We start from the raw sequence: 24,042 nt of genomic DNA on the forward strand, positions 1-24,042 counted from the left end.
GGTTTTTTGCTGGTGTCGTGCTTTTAAAATGTTTTCCCATGAGAATAACACAGCCTTGCAAGGCACCTTGTCAATTACACTGTCCTTCTGTGATTGTAACTGTTTCAAGGACCCTAGACTGTTCCGATACAGTACTCAGTTAATTTCTTAATACGCTGCTTTGTCTCTCTGGTAAGGAGTTGTACTGTTATCTTCGATTGAGCTCACAAGGCCATCCTCCTCAGAGGTAGGGGTGATGTTATGCATGTACATACATTTATTGTTCTGTAACCCAGCAGATAATTAATGCTGACAGACATAAGCCTGCTGTACTGGTTACTGCCAGGATCAGAATTCCATCACACTACAGGTTAGCTTCACCAATTACATGCAGGCTTACTTCTACTGCCATATTGTACGGTACAATTCAATGCATTATATAGTATTTCGAGTCTAAACTGGCACTTCATATGTGTTTCTATATATATTTTTCGAACAACATCCATCCGGCCATATGCATGTTGTTCCATCCTTTACCTTGACCGTGTGTATTTGGCCGTCCGGCAACGCTACTCTCCACATGTGATGTCCCACCTTCCCCTTCTTTGCCTGTAGCACCCTGTTAGGACGTCCTGTTTGATAGGCACGTGTTCCGCTATATGTGATCGACTTCACTGCATAGCTAAACATCGATGCGGTGGTTCAACAACCCGACTTGTCCACATGTGCACAGTTATGTGCACCGTGTCGTATGCAAACCTATATGGTTTCGACGGGTACATACCACATGCGGATGTACACATTCTGCAGACACATTCACATGCAGCCATTTACATATCTGTACCTGAGGTGGGTTGGTGACGTGGGGTACGTATTTGGCCGCGTGGCATTGCCTAACACAAACATCTTACCACATTTCAGGTATGCACATTGTGTGTGGGTGTATAGCTGCACACGGATGCTAGCAGGTTAGGGTGCACAGGTGTACATGGGTGGGACTGACATGTACAATGAGGCTATTGTGTATTACATCTGAATGCATGGGTTCTGCTTCTGGATATTACACTTCAACATACGCCATCCAGTGTATGCGACAGAGACGTTGCTGGGTGTGGGATATGTTGCTATGCACATGTTTGCCTGTGTTTAAGGTGTCTTGATTCCTTACTGTTGTTATGTCGACACAGCTACCCGGCTATGTACTCTCACAACTGCTTGTGACCATTATGGTTGGCACCTTTTCCAATGCCCATAGTGGGGCATGTTATGTGGAAACTTCGGAATTTGCAGGACTACACATACCCACGGCAAGTGCAGTTGACAGAACTTCACTTGTTTGCCATACTATAAGCTTATTCTGTCAGCATTTGGGTTCCTTATTCATATTCTTATGCCATGTATGTGTTTCATATACAAATGTATATGTTTTATACTACTATTACATGTATATTGCGGGAATATTTTTGGCAGGGGATCAGAGGTCATTTTCCATTTTTCTGATTGTTGCAGGGACACAACTGTCCAATCAGGGACTGTCCATGGCACATTGGGACAGCTGGTAACGCTGGTGACCATGCCCATGTCGCTACTGGGGTTGCCACCTTTTCCAGTTTCCAAGCTGGGATATTTCCGGGACTCACATCTGACTTTACAGGCCGACACATACACACGGTCAGTATATAGCATAGAACTTCACTTGTTTGCCTAAGTAAAAGCTTATTGTTGTGGCTATTTGCTTGCTTATTCTGTTTCTTGTGACATTTAGGTATTTCAGTTACAGAAATGACCAATTCATGCTACCATTACATTAAATACGGGATATCATTATGTCCTACAATCTTAGCACATTTGCCATTTTTAATACATTTTTTCGGGACACAACTGCCCATAGAGACTGCCCCACCCAAAGTGGGACGGGTGGTGCCCTTAGTCGCTGATCCTATGTCGGCGCGCTGACATGCTGCTGTACACCTTCTCTGAGTGTAACCACTGACGGTGCATTGCGGGACAAACGCGGTCATATGCGTATCCTTTGCTCCTTGGATGGGTACACTTAAGCCTTCGTGGCTTGTATTTGCTTCTCCGTTTATTTGGGACAGGTACTATGCTGCATACTCTACGTGCGTTTCATTCTGCACGGGACCTGGCTGCTGCCATTACTATTATGGGCGGACCATGGCTGTCAGCACATTAGGTTGCTCACCTCATGCCGGCTTAGACACGCCTCCAGACGCATCCTACCTGGGCTCGCTCACGTACACTACGCACGTGTCTGTGGTTGCGGTGCACTCTCATTAATATGCATATGGCGCTACTGCACCGGCTATTCACTGCACCGCCGGCGCAGACCTTACGCCGGCCTTGCGCCGAGTTTCATGAATCCCGGGGATAGTTTATTATTTGTATTAGTCTGTATACAGTAATTATACTATAGTAAAGCTTAAAATCAGGTAACCCCAATCCCCCCCTTATCTTTGGCGAGTACAAGTTTTGCATATTTAATTCTGGTAGATTTGGGATACCATAAGAATCTTGATATAGCTTTTTCCATGGCAAGGAAGAAGCTTTGGGGAATATTTGAAAAGGTAGCATTTAACTGAAAGTGTATTCTTGGTAGAAAATTCATCTTGACAACACTAGCTTTTGACAGTAGAAACATATTAATGTTCTTCCATCTATCCATATTGTTTTGAATACTAGTCCATGTAGTTAGTAGGTTATTGTTTATAATATCTTTGAAGTCTGAAGTAAATATTATTCCTAGATATTTTATCTGGTAGTTTATTTTGATCTCACTCATAGGAAAGTACAATTCTTTATGCCCTATAGGATTGAGGGGAAATATGTGTGACTTGTTTAAATTTAAATTATAATTTGAAACTACCGAGAACTCATCAATAACTTTAAGTATTTTTGGGAGGTCAGTAGTGGGGAGTTGGAAGTATATATTTAAGTCATCAGCAAAGGCCGAGTATATAAGATTTGTATTGTGGATTCTGGGAATATGATGAAAGGTTTTATGTGAAATAAACAGAAGGAGTGGTTCTAGATAAAGATTAAATAGGTATGGCGAAAGAGGACATCCTTGTCTTGTACCATTGGATAAGAGTATAGGGTTAGTTATAAGTTTATTTACCTGTATAGTGGTAGAAGCTTTCTGATACAGAACCTGGATCATTTTAATGAATTCTTGAGGAAAACCATATAAAGGCAGTATATTAAAGAGAAAGTGTAAGTTTACTCTGTCAAAAGCTTTAGTTGCATCTACTGTAAGGGCATATCTGGGGCATTTATCCCTATTAAGTAGTCTTACAATGGTATCTAAAAGGAGGGTGTTGTCACTTGTTTGCCTGTTTGTCATAAAGCCTATTTGTTGTTGGGAAATAATAGAGGGGAGTATATTCTTAAGTCTATTTGCTATAACTTGGGCTAATATCTTAAGATCAGTGTTTATGAGGGCTATTGGTCTATAATTTGCTGGATCTGTTGGGTCAGAATGCGGCTTAGGAATCAACACTATCTTGGAGTTATTTAAGTATTTTTCTGTTATACCATATTGTATTATATAGTTGAAAACATTTAATAACACTTTGGAGATAGGTTACATGAATAACTTTTAAAAATCCGATGTGTATCCATCAGGCCCAGTGGAGTTACCTAATTTTAGTTTGTTTATTGCAGCTTTTATCTCTTTTAAATGTAACAGTGATTTTAAGAGTTTCCTTTGATCTTCTGTAATTTGTGGAAAGTTTATATTATGTATAAAATCCTCAAATCTGTCTGTAGATGATGATAAGGGTATATTGTATAATTTCTTATAAATATCTTCAAAAGCGTCCACTATATCTTGATCTTTATATTTCACCTGTCCTTCATATTTTATTTCTTTGATCCTAGGAGGTCCACTTTTTATGTTAATTAGTCTAGCTAGGAATGTTGATGGTGTTTGAGCCTATTCTGAATATTGATATATTGACCTTAATTCTAAGAAGGAGATATTTTCTAAATAGTGTTTGTGTAATTGTTTTTGCCAATCAATTATTTTTTCCTCAAGTTCTTTAGAATATTTTTCCTGAAGTTCTAGTTCAGCAGTGTTTATTTGACACTCTAGTTCATTCTTAAGATTGTGTTTTTTTTGAGCCATGTAGATTTTTGAATAATAATACCCCTGATGACTACCTTGGTAGCCGCCCATTGTATGTCATATGGAATTTGATTGTATATAAAATAATTTTGAAGTTGGGCTAGCACATTCTGAATTTCTTGTGTAGTTTCTTGGTTTTGTATAATTTTAGGATTTAATGTCCAGGTATTGAAATAGGAAATATTTTGTTTATGTGCTTGAAAGTTTATTAAAAGTCTAATTTTGGAATGATCTGAAAGAGTTCTAGGTGAAACAGCATAATTTAATTTGTTAGAAAGGAAAGCAAGGGGAATTAGAAAAGCATCTATCCTGGACCAAGTTTTATGTGTGGCTGAAAAGAAAGTGAATCTTGATATTGTTTTATCATATTGAAATTTAACATAAGGGTCAACTAGTTCAAATGTATTTTGTAATTCTTCAAGTGCTGTAGTGGTAGATTGTGACTGTCTGTTTTTATTATGCGATCTATCCTTATCTAGATTTAGTAAAGCATTCCAGTCCCCACCTACAATAAACAGATGATTTGGGTATTTGGCTAATATATTAAAGATTTCATAAATGAAGAGCTGTTGATTTGAGCATGGGCTATATATATTAAGAAAGAGCAATGGTTTGTTCAAAGTATGATATTCAGTAGTAAATAATGCCCATCTTCCCTTTGAGTCAGCTTCATAGGAAGTAATCTCTCCTTGGAAGGATTTATTTACTATAATGGCCACTCCCCTGGACAAAGAACTATAATCTGCAGCAACTATTGTTTTAACCCATTTTCTTTCCCTTTCCCTAACCCAAAGTTGGTCATCTAAGAGAGTTTCTTGCAAGAAAGTTATATCAGCCTTAGTTTGGTATGTGAGGTACATGATTAAATTTCTTTTCTTTTTATCTACCATCCCTTTAACATTCCAAGAGTCTATGGTAATCATTTTGTATTAATATTGTTGAAGTTTCTCATTAGTTGATACACAAAAACACAGTTATAAACTTTGTCTGTTAGTGTATTTATCTTAAGAATAAATGTTGTGACTTCTATACTCCTAAACTCTAAATAGGTGCCTAACCACCCATCCCTCTGTATTTGTAAATGTGCATAAGTTAAGAAACTAAAATAAACTATTATTTTAACAACAAGGAGTAGATATATATCAGAAGGATGTCAATAATACCCATACAGTTCCAAATGCGAACAGTCATCAGCTAACAGACTGTGCCCATCCTGCTCCTTTTATTATTTATATACTGCATATTCATTTTCAGACTTCTTAAAATATTATATTAATTGTACCTTTAGATATTATATAGAGAGAAAAAGAAAAGTAACTTTTATAAAAAGTTTTGTAGTAACAGCAACATATTATAATTCTTAACATTTCAAGAGTTATTAAAGAGTTAACAAAACAATATTTTCAAAAACCAAGTACAATATATGTATATTTAAAGAAGGCATCATTTTAAAAATTCAACAACATTTGCATTATTCTTGCTAACAGCAACTAACTGTGGTTCTTTAAAATGTATTGGAAACCATACAAGCAATCATTGTGAACTCATATTATTAATTAACCAGTGCCATCTACTGGACAAACAGGGGGGGGGGAGGAAAATGATTTTGTGCCTTGCTCATAGACACCTTAAAAGGTAACTCAATGGTTATGCCAGTAGAATAATGATTATACATTTTAAACATTTAAAGAAGCCAGCACTTTAAAATTCAACAACATTTGCCTTATTCTTACTAACAGCAACTAAATGTGGTTCTTTAAAATGTATTGGAACTTCATTTAACATTGCACTGGCAAAAGCCATATAGATCCATCATTGTGTACTCATATATTAATAATTAACCAGTGCCATCTACTTGAACAAACAGAGAGAAAAGAAAAGAAATGTTTTTATACCTTGCTAATAGACACATTTAAAGGTAACTCAATGGTTATGTCAGCAGAATATTGATTATACATTTTAAACATTTAAAGAAGGCAGCACTTTAACATTCAAGAACATTTGCCTTATTCTTTCCAACAACAACTAACTATGGTTCTTTAAATGTATTGGAATCTTCATTTAACACTGCACTGTCAAAAGCCATATAAACACATCATTGTGAACTCATATGTTAATAATTAACCAGTGCCATCAACTGAACAAACAGAGAGGAAGAAGAAAAAAATAAAGAGAAATGTTTTTGTACCTTGCTCATAGACATACTTAAAAGCAACTCAATGATTATGCCCGTAAAATAATGAGTATACATTTTAAGTGAAACTACTTATGTCTAATATTTACACTACTTAAACTATTATATCAAAGGTTATATCCCATTTTTTAAATGTAATTTAACACTTCTTTTTTGTAAGCTGTAAATGCACTTTAAAGTCATTTCTCTATGCAGACAGTGTTAGGTAGCTTTGTAACTTTTAAATGTAAAGGCAGTTACTAAAAGACAGTACCTTAAGTATTACAGTATAGTAAAGAGGTTATCTTTACAGGCAAGAAAGCAGAGTTATTTAGAACACATTCCACATCCATTTGTTTAAGATTTCCCATAAGAGTGGTATATTCTTCTGTCCTGTAGTTCTTTGGAGCTGTAGCACTTGTTTAGCCTTCCATATGTTGTTTTTGGATCAAAACATATGAAAAGAGTTGTCTCAGGCAGGATTTACTTTGAAGAGATGCAGAAAGGTGGATTTTGCCTGGTCAGATGTTTCCAAGGATATTTTTTCTTCTTTGTAATAAAAAGTTAAAGTTGCAGGCTATGTAATTTGGAAACAAATCTTATTTTCAATGAGGTAATTGCAGTATTTGTTGAGTTTCTGTCGATTTTGTTTAATTTGTCATGGAAGAGCTTGAGTAATCATAATTTTATGTGCTCTCCATGTAACATTCTTTTTAATCTTATAAGCTGACAGTATCTGTTGAACATGTGCTGAATTAAGCAGTCTGATATAGATTTGTCTAGGAAGATCATTTGTTTGTGTATGCTTTATAGCTCTGTGAGCTCTTTCGATCACTATCTCATCCAGGAGATTTTTATTAACCAGAAGAGAACTTAGTATTTCTTTTATTATTGGAATAAGTTGTGAATTATCAAAGCTCTCTGGAATACCTCATGATAAAATGATTTCTCTGGCTTCTAGCTTCCAAGTCTAACATTTTTTGCTGTAATTCTTTAATTATGGTGTCATTGGTTTGTGCTTTTTGCTGCAGTTCATTTATTTTTAGCTCATTGTCCATAATTTTAGCTTCATTTTGTTCAAGCCTAAGCACAATTTGGTCCAGAGTAGAGCCAAATGTAATTAGCTTATGAGAGAAACCCTGCACTTCTGTTTGTAAAGGTTGTAAAGCAGTTTTCAGATTCTCCAGTGTTAAAGGTTGTTCCTGTTTTAATCTTTGAGACATTTTATCAGCTTCTTGTTGTTGCTTGTTAATTTTTTGCCTTTTAGAAGTGGTTTCATTCTCTGGAGTAGTAATTGTAGACAGTTTGTTTTTTGTGATTACAGTTTCCATCCAATCTGGCTGATTCTCCATTAATATTGTATAGTTAGATTCCTAGTAGTAGTGCAGAATTTTAAATGATAAGTCTTGTTATGAAAGTTGTTTTTCTTGTTACTTTCCTCTTATTAGGCCTGTTAGTCTTGAAGAATCCACACCATGCAGTTCATGGCTCTGTTTCCAACAAGTAATTATTTTTCCTTCAGAATGAGCGAATCTTTGAAAAATAAAGATGAAACAAGTAAGTACTCATATTTCTGCTTTAATCCATTGATGTTTGGTATACTTTTCCTAAGCAATGCGCTGGTCTGAAGTCAGATTATAGTATAGGAATTCAGGAGCTGCACTGTCAGTGTGCTTACAGGCTGTCCACCATTTTGAAATCCCAATATAAACATAATCATGAAGAGGCCAACAACAAGAGGTACAAACACATTAAGCTCCTGCATTTCAGCATGTCAATAAAGATTTAAAACATGAAAGAGAATATAATACAAAAATAACCGCAAAGACATATCAAATACATAGATGAGACACATGGCTGTTAGTGAACAATATTAGTGAGCTCTGCTACTGCACAAACTACTGTTTCTTGTTGCATTGAGATCTCATTGGCTTACAAATCATCAGAAAAAAGTACAAAGCTGATGTCTATGCTGTCACCATCATTAGCATCGTTCCTCTGAACTGGTCTGAAAAAAAGGAAAATAATGGTTTCATCATTCCTGCAAGTAAGCCCATTGTAATGGTACAGTGAGAGTTTAAGGGTATTGTAGAAAATTATAACAAAGGCTCTTTATAGATGCAGGAGCTGTGGGAGGTAGGATCATTTTCATATCTTTGATGCCTGTTTCAGCCATCGGAGATGGTGAGAATGTGTGGTGAGTGAAAGGTTAACCATGTATTTTTCTCATGTTAATATGAAGAAACCTCATCTCTGAACTGGTAATTGAAGCATTGTCTGGGATGAGAGGGACTTCCAAGATGGCTGCACACTTATCAACTGCTTAACTTCAGCTCTCCCATTATGAAACTAGTGATTTTTGCCAGCTTGAGTAAAATTCAGTTAAATTCAGTTACCAGCTAGTACATGCACTGCCAGGATGCCAGCAAAGAAGAAACTAAGGGAATCTGAAAGAAAATCAACTAGAAAAGGTGATGAGAAAACACGAGAGAATCTTGCTGCTGTCTGTCAAAAAACAGTTCAAGCTCCAGCTTTGGTGTAAGACATGTCTCCCAGTACTCTAGAGGAATAAAATAAGTGAAATGTGCTTAGATTTTATTGAAATAAATGAAACAATGGAGGAGTATATCAACTCAGATAACAAAAGGCTGGAAAAAAATTAAGAAGCTCTAAAAAGATATTCAGATGAGGTGATAAAATTGCAAAAATCCTAGGTTGAAATGAAGAAAAGGCTGGCTGAGCATAAGACTGCTCAAGAAGAGTAATTTCAAAGAATGGTAGCATTATAGGACAGAGCACATATGGAAAATATGAGATTTTCTGCTGTGCCAGGAAAAGAATGTATTAATTTTAAGCAGACACGAATAAGCAACTGGACTGGTATTCCACAGTAGGAGCTGTTAATTGAAAGGGCACACTGTGTGCATGCTCCAACATGACAATGAGAATGCAGCCAAGACCTTTATTAGTAAAGATTTAAACCTACAAGAGAAAGAGTTGATCCTGACAAAACTAAGGAAAAAGAGCAAAATATTAAAAGTTGGAGACAGTAAAGTGTGTGTAGAAAATGCTTATTCACTATACACCAGGCAGAAGAAAAACACATTTATTCTAGTAATCAGGAAATGTCAAGATACAGTTGTGGGATTCAACCTGCTGTATCCAGCTCTCTTCAGAATACTTTAAACCTGGAGATTCAAAGCCATTTTTGTTGCAGAATAGGCTAAGGAGGAAATCCAAAAGTTTGTCCAACAAAAATATAAACCATCAATTGGAAGTGGACTCTTCTTCTCATTGTTCTGATATTAAAGTACATGGATAGACTTTACCAGTGAAACTTTACCAATGTTCCAAAGCAAAATGCTTGAGGGACAGAGAAAAGCACAGACGATCAGATGAATCTGGAGTGCTTTGGAACTGAACAATAATCTGGAGATGGGAAATGGGAATGAACAGGAAAAATACCATCAACATGGAAATTAGTGAATAAATGTGAGACTGCAGTTGTCAAATAAGGCTGTATAAGAGTAAGTAGAAAGAGTGGACTTTTGTTGACTTTATTAAGCTTGTGGGGAACTGAAAAACATCTGCCTCACATCATGTAATTACTGTTTGGAAGGACTCTGAGGGGAGAGAAAGAAGAAGGAAAAAGGTAACTAAGTAAAATAATTTCTGTTCTTAACAATATTTTTGTGAAACTTTTCACAATATAAATTGTATAATATATATTATACAATGATAACTTATTAACATTGAAAAATGTGCACACTGATTGGTCAGCCCAACCAGCATGCCCATTGTAAATCAAGCATATATCATTAGAAAAAAACTCCAGTTGCCCAGACTTTCTTCTATTAATATATACTAAAGCTATGCAGTTTTCTTGAGCTAAGAGGTCGAGAAGTATGTATAGAGGGCAAAGAAAATACAAAGAAAAGCAGGTACATTATGCAAAACTAAAAAAAGTACTTGATTTTCCTTGTATTTTTCTTTCTTTCTTTTTTTTTTGACCTGTACCTCTAAATTGTCCGGATTTCACAGTTTTTTTTTTTCTCCATTGCATGCTTTCCAAAACACTGATGCACTGCATAAGAGTGGAAACGTAAGTCCCATATGCATGCACAGTACAGCAACAAAGCAGTTGAATGCAGAAACAACACAGAAGAACACCACGGCTCCATTATACAAAGACATTCCTTGGGATTCATGAAGCTTGCACCAGGTGCAGACGTACCATTTGCATTCCAACAGCAAATATGGCTAGCGAGCAATCCAGGTATATGCTGTTTCCACGTGCACTACCTGCGTATGCTACATCCACAAAGCTCCCGGCCCCTGTATGCTAATTACCCTATTTGCAGCAGTGTAGCATGCAAATGAAGGTATTTAGCAATCCAGGAAGTGGTGCAGGCATAGTGTAAGCATGCAGAAATGTAAACCGTAAGAAATGGTTTGCATTTTTGCAAACATAAAATCGGAGCCATGTATTATATTGTTAGTATATGCCAGTGGATAAATATATAGCCAATGGCATAAAAAATGTACAAAATATAAAAAGAACATTTATTTTTTTTTTTCTCACTATCGTGAAGTTTAAGCCCAGGGCAGTGGTGCTCAAACGGGATCACAAGGAAAGTAGAAAAATATAGAATAAAACTGCAATGTAACACATATCATGATTTCCCCATAAAAGTCAGTTGCAGGCATGTTACACCACATCATGGTGCAAGGGTTGCTAAGGGGCTGTGACAGTGTTTTGCACAGTAGCTAGGAATTAGTAGGCAATGCAATGCAAATGAGAGGAGTAATAGTGAATCACAGATTCCCCGCTGGTGTAAGGATGCACCTCTCAGCATAGCGTTATAACACTGAGGTGTACCCTTGAGATAAAAATGACATCAAGGGAGGGGTGTGTCACCTTTTCTGTAAGCAGATTGGAGCATTGCTAATCCGGTTTTCCCATAGCTAAGCAAAGCTACAGTAAAGGGGTGTGTTGAACTGACTATAGCTTTGCTTAGCTGAGAGCACACAAGGTAACCGACTATGCATGTGAACGGAGATTAAAAAGTGCTTAAACTCGGTAAACGGGTTTGCGCAGCACGCACTGCAGCTGAAACAGGAAGGATAGAGGAAAAAATAAGGAAATGCTGCAGCAGGGAAATTAGAGTACAAATGACTAATTAACACCAAGGAGCCTACAGTGGGCCATTGACAACAGCTAACAAGGCTGCAAGCAGCTACCTGCAGAACAAGAAAGGGGAGGGGATGTACTGCAAAGAAAACAGTAAAGTTTCACAGCAGAACAAAGCAGAATTGCATTATATCAGCTACAAAACACATTTTGCAACTCATGACTGGGTAGGGAAAGTACAAAACAAAAAAGTTGGCAGGTGGATGCATGCCTGACAATGGGAGGGGATCCAGGTTTAGAAGTGAATTAAATGGCAACAGATTAATCAAGGCAGGCAAGCATAACTCCACACTACAGGCCCCACACTTGCAGTACTCACTGTAAAACCCATAATTAAGATACCCTGCAGCTGGAATTGCTCATACACAGCCAATGACATCAGCAGCATCCATAACACAATAGTATAAAGTGTGAAAGCACCTCACACACACTTGTGTATTCCCATGCACTCTGCACCATTGGTGTATACATACAGGAAACTTTTAATATGTACATGTTAAGGGCTGCCATAGGTTTGATCCACCAGTATATGTTGGAGACTGAAGGTGGTGTAGAGGATGATACTGACAACCACCTCAGGTACCAGAGGAGGAGAAGAGTGTTCAGACCCAGGGTAACCTACCAGGGGCTACATGATCTGGAGATAGTAGAGCATTACAGGGTGGACAGGGACACCCTACAGCAACTTGTGGAGCTGTGCCAGCCACGCCTCAGAGCCAGAACAAACAGAGGGGAACCCATCCCAGTGGATATGAAGGTATGTGTAAGCCTGAAAATACTAGCCATAGGCACCTTTCAAAGGCCAACTGGGGATATCATGGGGATCAGCATCCAGGGTACTTCACCAGTTCCTGGATGCCATGTTACCACATGCCAATGAGCACATATACTTGTCCTGAACGCAGGAGGAGATGGCCAGCAATATGCGTCTCTTCCACCGTGTGGCAGAATACCTGGAGGTACTGGGTGCAATAGACTGCATGCACAAAAACATTAAGTCACCACCCGGTGAGCAGGTTAAGTGCTACATAAACCGCAAGAGATACCCCTCCATCAACTGCCAGGTCGTGTGCAATGCCCAGGACATTATCATGGATGTGTGTGCTGGTAGCCCTGGAAGCTATCACGACTCCCACATCTGGCATGCCTCACAGCTGTATCAGGTATTTGCCAGGGGGGACATCTGAAATGGCCACCTGGTGAGGGATGCTGGCTATGCACTGGAACCATGGATGATGACTGCCATCAGAAATGCACACACACCCATGCAAGAATGCCATAATGAGGCACACGCACAAACCAAAATCATCATAGAGCATGTGTTTGGGATGCTGAAATCCTGGCTCCCTTGCTTGGACATATCTGGTGGAGCCTTGAAGTACTCTCCAGGCACATGTGCCCACATCTTCATAGTATGTGCCATACTACACAATATGATCCTGCGGAAACAGTTGCAGCAGGGACAGAATGGTGAAGGCCCTCACAGCCCACCACCATTGCCAAGGGCCCTACAGGCACAGAGGAACTCAGACCACGAACACCCTGAGCCAGCCCCAGTAGGCAGATGGAGGCGTGCCCAGTATGCCCATGCCTTGGCAAGGAGGGAATGTATAACACACATACTGACAGTGTAGGCACCTAGGGACTGATACCTTTCTCCACCTGCACACACAGTAAAAATGGATGGCACACATACAAGACTACCTGTAAATTGTCATGTATAGGCAGTCTACTGTGTGCATCCAACATAGGCAGCCCTCAACTATTGCACACACAACTGCTATTGGCACAAGGTAAGTCAACACTTGAACAGTAAATTAAGTTATCAGCATGTGCTGATACTGTATGTATAGGTTCATAGATTCATAGGTAGGTACTTGGCTAACTGTCCAAGGGCATTCATAAGCCTAGCTAAAATGTGTCAGCTTTTGCCACCCCATTGATTAATTAACTGTCCCGCTGTGGAGCAGAGTCAATGGCGGGATCCCTGGGGTGTATCTACTGTTCTCCAAAATAGTCCAAAACACTTCTGTGTGCCAAAAGAAAGATTTAATAACAGGTAAAGCTTTCGGGTTAACCACCCTTCATCAGTACATAACATCAAGTGAATATTAAAGCCATTTAAATAGGGATAACAATTAAAAACACATGATTCAGCCAGCCTAAGAGAAACGCCTTTTAATTACATATTTAAAACACTACTTTTTATATAAAAAATCTATTTCTTAAAGAAATATTCATATCTAATGTAACATATAAGACATTCCACATATATAATCATTCATAAATATTCATATCTAAAATATTCTATATTTAAAAACCTAAACAATCTATAATATAATATTAAAATATATATTAAGACCATGTAAGCAAAAAAATCAAATATTTTCTCTTTGTCTTTTAATTAACACTGGCTTTAAACTAACTGTTACATTCAAACCTGGTTTTGCCTCAGCATCTAACCTAATAATCCACTCAAATTCTTTTAATTCAAGCATATTGTTAATATCCCCTCCCCTCATACCTAAATTTACTTCACATATTACTCTAAATTTAAAAGTATGGCCTTCATTTTCTATAATGTGCTTACTGAGTGCATTGGTTAGTATTCCCCTTCTAATTTCGGATTTATGCTCTATTATACGTTCTTTTAGTTTTCTAGTTGTTTTTCTTACATAATATGCTGAGCAATTGACACAAGTTGCTAGATATTCTACTCGGGGTGTATTACAGTTAGCCAAACATTTAAACTCAAATTTTTGCTTAGTTACAGGGTGCTCAAAAATGTTTGACGAATCATATATGTCTACGCAGCAAGTACAATTGTAGCACTTCTGAGTTAAATTCTTACTTAAATATTCTATCTTTTTTTCTTTGAAATCTTTAAAACATAATTTTTGCTTTAAATTTTCTAGATTTCTAAAGGAAAATCTTGGTTTTATTCCTATTATATCTTTTACTTCTGGCATAGTTAACATTATCATCCAATTCTTTTCTATTATATTACATACATCCCTTGTAAGGGCATTATAAGTAGTAACATATCTAAGTACGTCTTTTTTTCTATCTAACGCCCTTACTAACTGTCTCATGCCACTACTAAAGAAAGGGCTATACTCACCACTTCTTTTCATTTTTACCTCTTCATATACTGCATTTATATGCTGAAGAGAATATCCAAGTCCTATAAAATCTTGTATCATCTCTTCCGCTTGAAATGTAAAGTTAACATCCTCTGTATTCAGTTTACTGACTCTTATTAGCTGGGCTTTTAATACTCCTTTAAAGGTGTGCATCGCATGCATGCTATTTTTTCCTAATATATCTATTGGCATTCACTTCTTTATGTTTAATATAAAGTCGAATGTCCAAGAAGTTTATAGCTTCTGTGGATGAAGTCATTTTAAATTTCAAAAAATTAGTTGTCATACTCAAATAATCAATGTAATTACTTAATTCATCAGAGGTACCCTCCCATATGAAAAAGCAATCATCCACAAATCTTTTATAGAACTTTATCTTAGCATTAAAAGTATTACAGCTATTTAGAAGAAATTGCTTTTCCCATTGGTACAATACTAGATTTGCATATGTATTCGCTACTGGGGTGCCCATTGCCACCCCAGTAAGCTGAAGATAAAGCTTTTTATCAAAAAAATTTTTTTGGCAAAACAACATCCAATAAGGCACAAACATTTTCTATTTCCTTTGCTTGCATGCATGTTTCAGAACCAAGAAAACTTCTTATTGCATCCAGCCCATATTCATTCGGAATCACAGTAAATAATGATACAATATCCAACGTTACAAACATAAATGTTCCATCAGTATTAGATTCATACCATTTATACAAATCAGATAAAAAGTTTTCAATGCCTTTAAGAATACTTGAGCACTTCACTAAATATTTGCTTAATTGCATTTGCAAATATTTGGAGATGGGCTCTGTCACCCATCCATTACCAGACACTATCGGCCTAAGAGAGGGGTCTTCCATATTTTTATGTACTTTAGATGTACCATAGATCTGTGGTATTCTGGGTCAAGGTACAGAAAAATAGTTAAAAAGGTCAATAGAAATATCCTGAGTTAACTGCAAATCATAGATTATCATATTAATGTCTGTTATACATTTTTTTACATCATTAATAGTAATTTCTTTAAAGGTTACTGGATCTGCAAGAAAATTTCTGAATTTTTCAAAATATTTGCCCCTATCCATTATAACCACAGCTCCCCCTTTATCTGCCTGCTTTATAATAATATCATCATTTTGTTCCAATTCTTTCAATGCCTTGAACTCTGGATATGTTAAATTATAAAACTTTTTCCTATTTGTCCTCATGTATAACTGCCTTAACTCTTTTTCTACTACATTCATGAATGCAACAATAACAGGATAAGGTTGAGGTATAAAGGTACTTAATTTTCTACAAACAGATGACTCAGTTGAAGTTTGTTTAAATATTAATTTTAAAGTCACACTCCTTACAAAAGTTCTTACATCAATAACAGCTTGCACAATATTATCTTGAGCAAAAGGTATACATTTCATGCCCTTACTTAGCAGCACTAATTGCTCATTACTTAAAATGAGCTTAGAGATATTTACAGTACCTTTCATTATTCTTACTGCTTCATTTATCAATGAGCTGCTTTGTTGTACGTAGCAGGACTGCTGTTCTTCCTTTTTGTCGCCAGTGTTGTTTTGATAGTTCTCTGTTGTGAAGAGTCTCTTTGCTGCGAATGACCCCTTTGTGCAGCCTGTTGAACAGCAACCTTTTCGGGTTGCTTCCATTGCAATGGCAAAAAAGAAGAAATTTCAGCTTGCTTATTTCTATCCACTATGACATGCGATGATGTTTTATCATTGGACTTATATGAGCTTGTTGTAGTAGGCAGAGCACTTCCTACATCTTGTATAAGAGCCTCATCAACTTCCACCCCTTCCTTAGGAGCAGTCTGTCGATTGGATGCTGTATCTATAGAATTTTGAATATGGTTCTCTTGATTGGCCAGTATAGATTCATGCGGTTGCTCAAAAGTATCCAACTGATCCAAGCCGACAGGAAGCGGAAGTCTTCTAGCTTCCAAGATAGGCTTTTGGAGTGATTAAGTATCAGTGTTCTGTATGTTCTTGCTGTACTTAACTGTTTTCTGACTACATGGTGATTTTTCACTATATATTGTGATCTGAAAGCGCTGTTTATTCACATATTATTTCTGTGATGGCCTGCACTTTAGAGGTTCACAGATAGGTAGTAGGTGCCTTCTGTGTGGTGTTTGCATGTTCTCCCTGTGTTCGCGTGGGTTTCCTCCGGGTACTCCCGTTTCCTCCCACATTCTAAAGACATGCTTCTGGAGCATTTCTCCCCGGGCCTCCACTGAAAACAGGATCTGTGGAACCTAGTCGGACTTTCCCAGTCAACAAATGTTAAATAAATATATATATATATATATATATATATATATATATATATATATATATATATATATACAGATGTACATATATAGATATATACATATATATATATATATATATATGGGTCACCTTTAGATGCCCGACAACGCGTTTCGCCGACACGGAATCCGACGGGACGAAAACACCGACAACACAGATGACTGACAAGGTAAGAAACCGACGGACTCGGTAAGTGTGCGATTGAGTGAGGGATTTAGTGTTAGGGAGCGGACAGGTAAGTGTGCGATAGTGAGGGACTGTGGGTTTAGGGGTGGTTTAAGTGAGTTAGGGTTAGGGTGCAGGTAGGGTGTGTGTGCGATAGTGAGGGACTGTGGGTTTAGGGGTGGTTTAAGTGAGTTAGGGTTAGGGTGCAGGTAGGGTGTGTGTGCGATAGTGAGGGACTGTGGGTTTAGGGGTGGTTTAAGTGAGTTAGGGTTAGGGTGCAGGTAGGGTGTGTGCGATAGTGAGGGACTGTGGGTTTAGGGGTGGTTTAAGTGAGTTAGGGTTAGGTGCAGGTAGGGTAAGTGTGCGGTAGTGTCGGACCTTAGGGTTAGGGTTTGGGTTAGGGATAGTGCATATGTTATGTAGTGTACTGTGTTGTTTATGTGTAGTGTGTTGCTGTACTGGTTTTCGTGTTTTGCGTTGTCGTTTTTGTTGTTGGTCTTTTGGTGTCGGTGATTAGTGTGTCATGAAAGCGATTTCGAGGATATAAAGGTGATCCATATATATATATATATATATATATATATATATATATATATATATATATATATATATATATATATATATATATATATATATATATATATATATATATATATAGAGAGAGAGAGAGATAGATACATGTCGATATATAGAGATATACATATATGTAGATATATAGATAGGTTAAAAACATCTGCACATCTATGGAGGTACATATAAACATATGCAATAATATATATTATATATCTATATATCTATATACATATTATACATATACATATATATATATATATATATATATATATATATATATATATATATATATATATATACACACATACATACATGTGTGTATACAGCATCTGAAGGGTTCAAATCTGAGTATAACATAGAGCATAGCAATCACACATTCTGCCACCCCCAAACAATATGAACATAACATATGAAGAGTATATGCCAATACACTATTACAAATATGTTCTATGGATATGAGCCAAATAGGGTTAGTCACCAACACAACTACAATGACTGCAAATATCCTTGACAGAAATACACAGACATCTTTCATTTAGCAAAACTTTATTACATTCCGATGTATTGCCAAAAGGATTCAAGGACTAACATTACTTGCATGCTATACAGGAAGCATTTAACAGTGCCTTAATGAATCAGCCTGCAATTACCATAGTATTAGTCCACTAAGGGATAGGTGTTCACATAGAGAAAGAATAACCACACACATATAGAATATGTATAAAAGCAGTTCCTACACATCTGCATCTGCTATGTACACCCACCAACATCACCCCACACCCAAACTAATTACAACAATACATGCTGTCATACCATAACCAATTATTCACCCACTGTACAACATCTGCTGAAACCTTGACATACCTGGACAGAGACACACTAACATGACCCTATGTGAAATAGTTGCTGTTATACAATGGAACAGCTGATGATGCTACAGGGTTTGTTTGAACTAATCCTGTTTCAGAGGGTTAAAAAGTAATTACACCAGGAAGTGTTACCAATTACTGATTATCAGCACAGTATGATACACATTTACATCAAATTAAAGATGCTCTCCCCTTTTTGGATACTCCTGTGTGGACTTCCAGACCTACATCTCCAGCCTCCCCAGCTTATCCAGTCCGCCAAGCAACTCAACAAACTGTGCTGCTCTTTCCCTCTATTTGGACTAGAATCAAGCCTCCCCTTGAAGAAACCAAGGAAGTATGTGCACCATCTGCTAAACCTACTGTTCTTTCGTTATTTTAGCCCCGCTAGGTGTTCTGAACGCTTCCCTGCCAAGAAGCCAGCAGTCAGCCCTTCCTCTTCTCTTTTGTACAGCCACCCTTCCTCTTCTACTCACTCCACTTATCTACACTGTCCTCATCCTCCTCCTTTTACTTATTCTACCCCTTCGACAGCCTCTGTGGACCTTAGTTGCATCCCAGCACCTGGCCACTAGATGGCGCCCTCTATTAATCTAATTACTGCCTTATACTCTATTTCATCTTTATCTTCTTCCCCTTTAATCTGTAAAGCCCTATTTCTTACTTTACTCTCTTAATCCACTATAGTCCTCTCTTTCATACTACATCTCTGTCCCCTGTACTTACCTGTTGCTTTCCCCACTCCAACGACAGATTCTTGATCTTCCCTTGCCTTCCTGGACCTCTGCTGTCCTACTCTCCTACCTTGCTGCATTGCTCTTCTCTCTCTCACTCCCACTTCACCCCTTATCTGTCTGCTCCGCTGATCTTCTACACTCCTACATCTTGCTCTGCTCTCTTCTCACTAATTTACTCTTCCCTGTAATCAGAGACCCCTATATCCTCCACTACTTAACTTCACTTCATAGCTTCTTTTTTTCTCTATAATTCTGTCTCTCCCTCACTCACTTACTTCCAGCATGTCCACCCCCCTCATACATCGCAGAATCTCATCTGTTCTCGTCCCTACCTATTAACCTGTTATCTTAGCCCCTCCCCTCTCTTCCCACAACACCCTCCCAGAGGTTTCTTATACTTCCCAAATCCTCTAGCGCCATCTTTTAAACTTTTTGGCTGCTGTGCTTTTCTGGCTTCAGCGTCGGAACAGTAAGTAGAGCTTCAGTGTAATTATCTGCTGTTTTTATTTAATATTTGGCGTGCTCTCCAGGGCACGCTCAATTGTATGCAGCCCAGTACGGACTTTTAGTGGAAACATCTTAGCTTTGTTTGTCCCTGTATACGCTAAGTGATCACGCTCTATCGATCCTGGGGAACAGTCTAATGTTATGAGCAAGTTACAGACTGGTCGCTTGATTTAATGAATTGCAAGGCTTTTCAACGTATTTGTATTTTGCATTGTTTGTGATTTTAATGCATACCACATGAAGTCCTTCGCATTTGTTAATAAGTGGGACTGTTTGCTATGAGACTATTCCTTCTATATTTCTTCCTGTTGGGATTGCTTTAATACTTGGTGAACCACTCGATGTCCTTCTTTTTGTTTAAATTGATTGAGTCTATGAAATACCTTGCGCATTACAGGCACGTCCCTGTTAGTCGTTCGGCCTGACTTAGAAATGCTTGCAAGGCACTAACACTGCAAAGCTATTTGTTTTATTGTTTAGAAACAATTTGTTTAGGAAATACTTCGCGCATTACAGGCGCGTCCTTGCTAGTCCTACGGCATGAAATTGAAATGCTTGTAAGGCATTAATATTGTGAAGCTATCTTGTTCTTCATTGTTTTAAAAACAATTAGAAAGGCGAAAAGCCCTAGAATATTACATCCGAGGAGTGTGCTTCACTATACTGAAAACTAACTACCTAGTAACCGTCTTGCAGTTGGGGATACCAAATTGTCTTTCTACAAATGTGTTTTAAACTTGCGTGCTTCAAGATATTTTATGTTGTTCTAGCTGATAACATGCATACTTATAGCGGGTTACCTACATTACTGTGACAACGCTCTGAAGTGTACTAGCTACTTTACTGCACAAACACTGACTATACTCATGCTTTTACCCGAATCTACTTCCCACACATCTCTGAACAAAAGCACATAAACACTTAGCAGTGGCTAATTACTGCCTTTCTTATTCATGGTATAACGCAATACTACATAGTCTATATAGCAGGACATATTTATCTACATAGCAGGCTATATTTATTTATTTATCTACATAGCCTATATAGCAGGACTTATTTATCTTAGCTTAAGCAATTTATTCTACCTTACCATTATATTGTAGATATACACTCAATTTCAGACTCTACAGGGTAATTTAGATACATAACTCCAATTTCATACACTACATTGTATCAGGTTTACTCCTTTTGTATAAAAGCTATTTGAATAACTGTGTAACCTCTGTACATTGTATTTGGGTTTTTTTTTAGCTGATGCTAACTTCTTGCTTAATTCTTTAACTCTCTACTCTTTTGTTGCTCTCTACATCCCTGGAACCATACAACAGCTGTTAATTTTTGTGTCTCCATATTACTAAACCTCCATTTCTCTCCTGTCTGCAGCTTTAGTCCCTGCTCTCCCCTTTTTGGATACTCCTGTGTGGACTTCCAGACCTACATCTCCAGCCTCCCCAGCTTATCCAGTCCGCCAAGCAACTCAACAAACTGTGCTGCTCTTTCCCTCTATTTGGACTAGAATCAAGCCTCCCCTTGAAGAAACCAAGGAAGTATGTGCACCATCTGCTAAACCTACTGTTCTTTAGTTATTTTAGCCCCGCTAGGTGTTCTGAACGCTTCCCTGCCAAGAAGCCAGCAGTCAGCCCTTCCTCTTCTCTTTTGTACAGCCACCCTTCCTCTTCTACTCACTCCACTTATCTACACTGTCCTCATCCTCCTCCTTTTACTTATTCTACCCCTTCGACAGCCTCTGTGGACCTTAGTTGCATCCCAGCACCTGGCCACTAGATGGCGCCCTCTCCCTATTAATCTAATTACTGCCTTATACTCTATTTCATCTTTATCTTCTTCCCCTTTAATCTGTAAAGCCCTATTTCTTACTTTACTCTCTTAATCCACTATAGTCCTCTCTTTCATACTACATCTCTGTCCCCTGTACTTACCTGTTGCTTTCCCCACTCCGACAGATTCTTGATCTTCCCTTGCCTTCCTGGACCTCTGCTGTCCTACTCTCCTACCTTGCTGCATTGCTCTTCTCTCTCTCACTCCCACTTCACATCTGTGTGGACACATCTGTGTAGACCAGCCCCCCCCAAAGATACGTTTATCTTACACTTCTCTGTCCACTATCACTACTGGTAAGGCCCTTACCTTCCTCCTATATCCAAACTTTCCCTATCTCCTCAGCTCTCCACTGATAGTTTTTCTTCCTGGCCTCTCTCCTTCTGTGGCAGAACTAGTCATAGGAATCCTCAAAATAAACAACTTCAAAAGCATCTGTATTATAACCATCTATATCCCTCCTGGAGACAACTCCTCCACCCTAGAGAATATTCTGTGTTGGGCCTCAAACAATATTAAACGAGACTTTCATTCTAGGTGATGTAAATATTGATTGGAATACAATTAATAACAATACTCCCCTTCAGTCTATCAATCTTTATAATTTTACTCAACTAATAAACAACATTACCAGACCTAACAAAACTAACCCTCCGGGGTCCATCTTGGACTGGATTCTAGTCAGCCACCCTAACAATATCTCCAACTCGGGTACCTTACCAGACTCATTAAGTGATCATCTCCCAGCCTTTATTAACCGAAAAACCCAACAGCTCCCACACCAACAACAATATGCCCACTGCAACCTAACTAATTTTAATCCTTCAGTATTTTCAGAAACCCTTAAACTAACAAACTGGGATTCACTAAACACTCTTCCCCTAGATGAAGCCCTAGAACTCTTCAATACTACCTTCCTTAAAGTCCTAGATTCCCAAGCCCCTCCATTGCAAAAGGCTAAAGTTCAACTCTGCCCCTTGGCTAACTAAAGACACCAAAACTCTAATGCGACAAAGGGACAAAACTTGGAAACTATATAACAATAATAAAAACTCAGCCTCTTTACTGCAATTTAAGCAACTCCGCAATCTTGCTAAAAAACTTATTATGAAGGATAAGAAATCTTACTACGGCAAACTTCAATCTACCCTCACAAATAATCCCAAAAAATTCTGGAATTCCATCAATTCACTCTTACATCCAGGTACAAAATCCAATCCCTGTCCAGACATTAATAAGACTGACACTGAAATCGCAACTCTCTTTAACTCCTTTTTTACTGGCTCAATAGCTGAACTGACTAAATCCTTCTCCACTTCCACCCCTACCCCTAACCCAATGCATCCTTCCACACCCATCCCTCACTCCAACTCTCATAACCCCCCTCCCACTTTCATTCTACATCCCGTGTCTACCACCAGTATCAAACAACTTCTTCTCAAACTCAAACCATGCTCCAATGCCCCTGACAACATCCCATCTCTCTTTCTCAAGCTCGCAGCAAATGGCATCACCATACCTATCAGCATTCTCATCAATAGATCCATCCGAGAATCTTACGTTCCCAAACTTTGGAGAGCTGCCCACATTCTTCCCCTCCATAAAGGAGGCAAAAATAACACCATCTCTAACTTCCGCCCAATAGCAATTCTTTCCCCAATTTCAAAAATTCTTGAAAAATGTATACACCAGCAACTCATGCCCTACCTTCTCAATAACCATCTCCTCACTCCTACACAACATGGGTTTCGGCCTGGCCACAGTACCATAACTGCTCTTCTTTCCTTCCTAGAAATTGTCAACCAAGCCCGTGACTCTGGAAATATTGTCTCCACTGTTCTTCTTGACCTTTCTAAGGCCTTCGACAATATATCCCACACTCTCCTTCTCAACCACCTCTCTAACCTCAATCTCTCCCACAACTCTCTTTCTTGGTTCAGAAGTTATCTCTCTGATAGATCCCAAGCTGTGAAATGGAATACTGGTACCTCAAACTTCCTACCAACCCCTACCGGAGTCCCTCAGGGTTCTATTCTCGGGCCTCTGCACTTTAACATCTTTATTAATGGTCTCCACTCTTCCATTCCTCTTGCTCAAATAGTACAATACGCAGATGACTCCACTGTTATCTGCTCTGCCCCTAGCCTTCCCGAGCTCCAAGCCAAAACCCAAGTGGCCTTCACAACCATAGAAAATTGGATGCTTCAAAATCATCTTTCCCTCAATGCCAATAAATCCCACATCATTCTCTTCTCCCCCTTAAAAGCTCTGACTCTTGATAAGTCATCCTTCATCATTTCCAGCCTCTCCCAGTCCTCAATAGAAGTTGTTAGTAGTGCTAAATTACTCGGAGTAACCATTGATGAACACCTGAAATTTAATAATCATATTCAACTCAACATAA

Source organism: Protopterus annectens, chromosome 2.part2 (assembly GCF_019279795.1).
Source record: "Protopterus annectens isolate FY-2018-M chromosome 2.part2, PAN1.0, whole genome shotgun sequence".
NCBI lineage: Eukaryota > Metazoa > Chordata > Ceratodontiformes > Protopteridae > Protopterus > Protopterus annectens.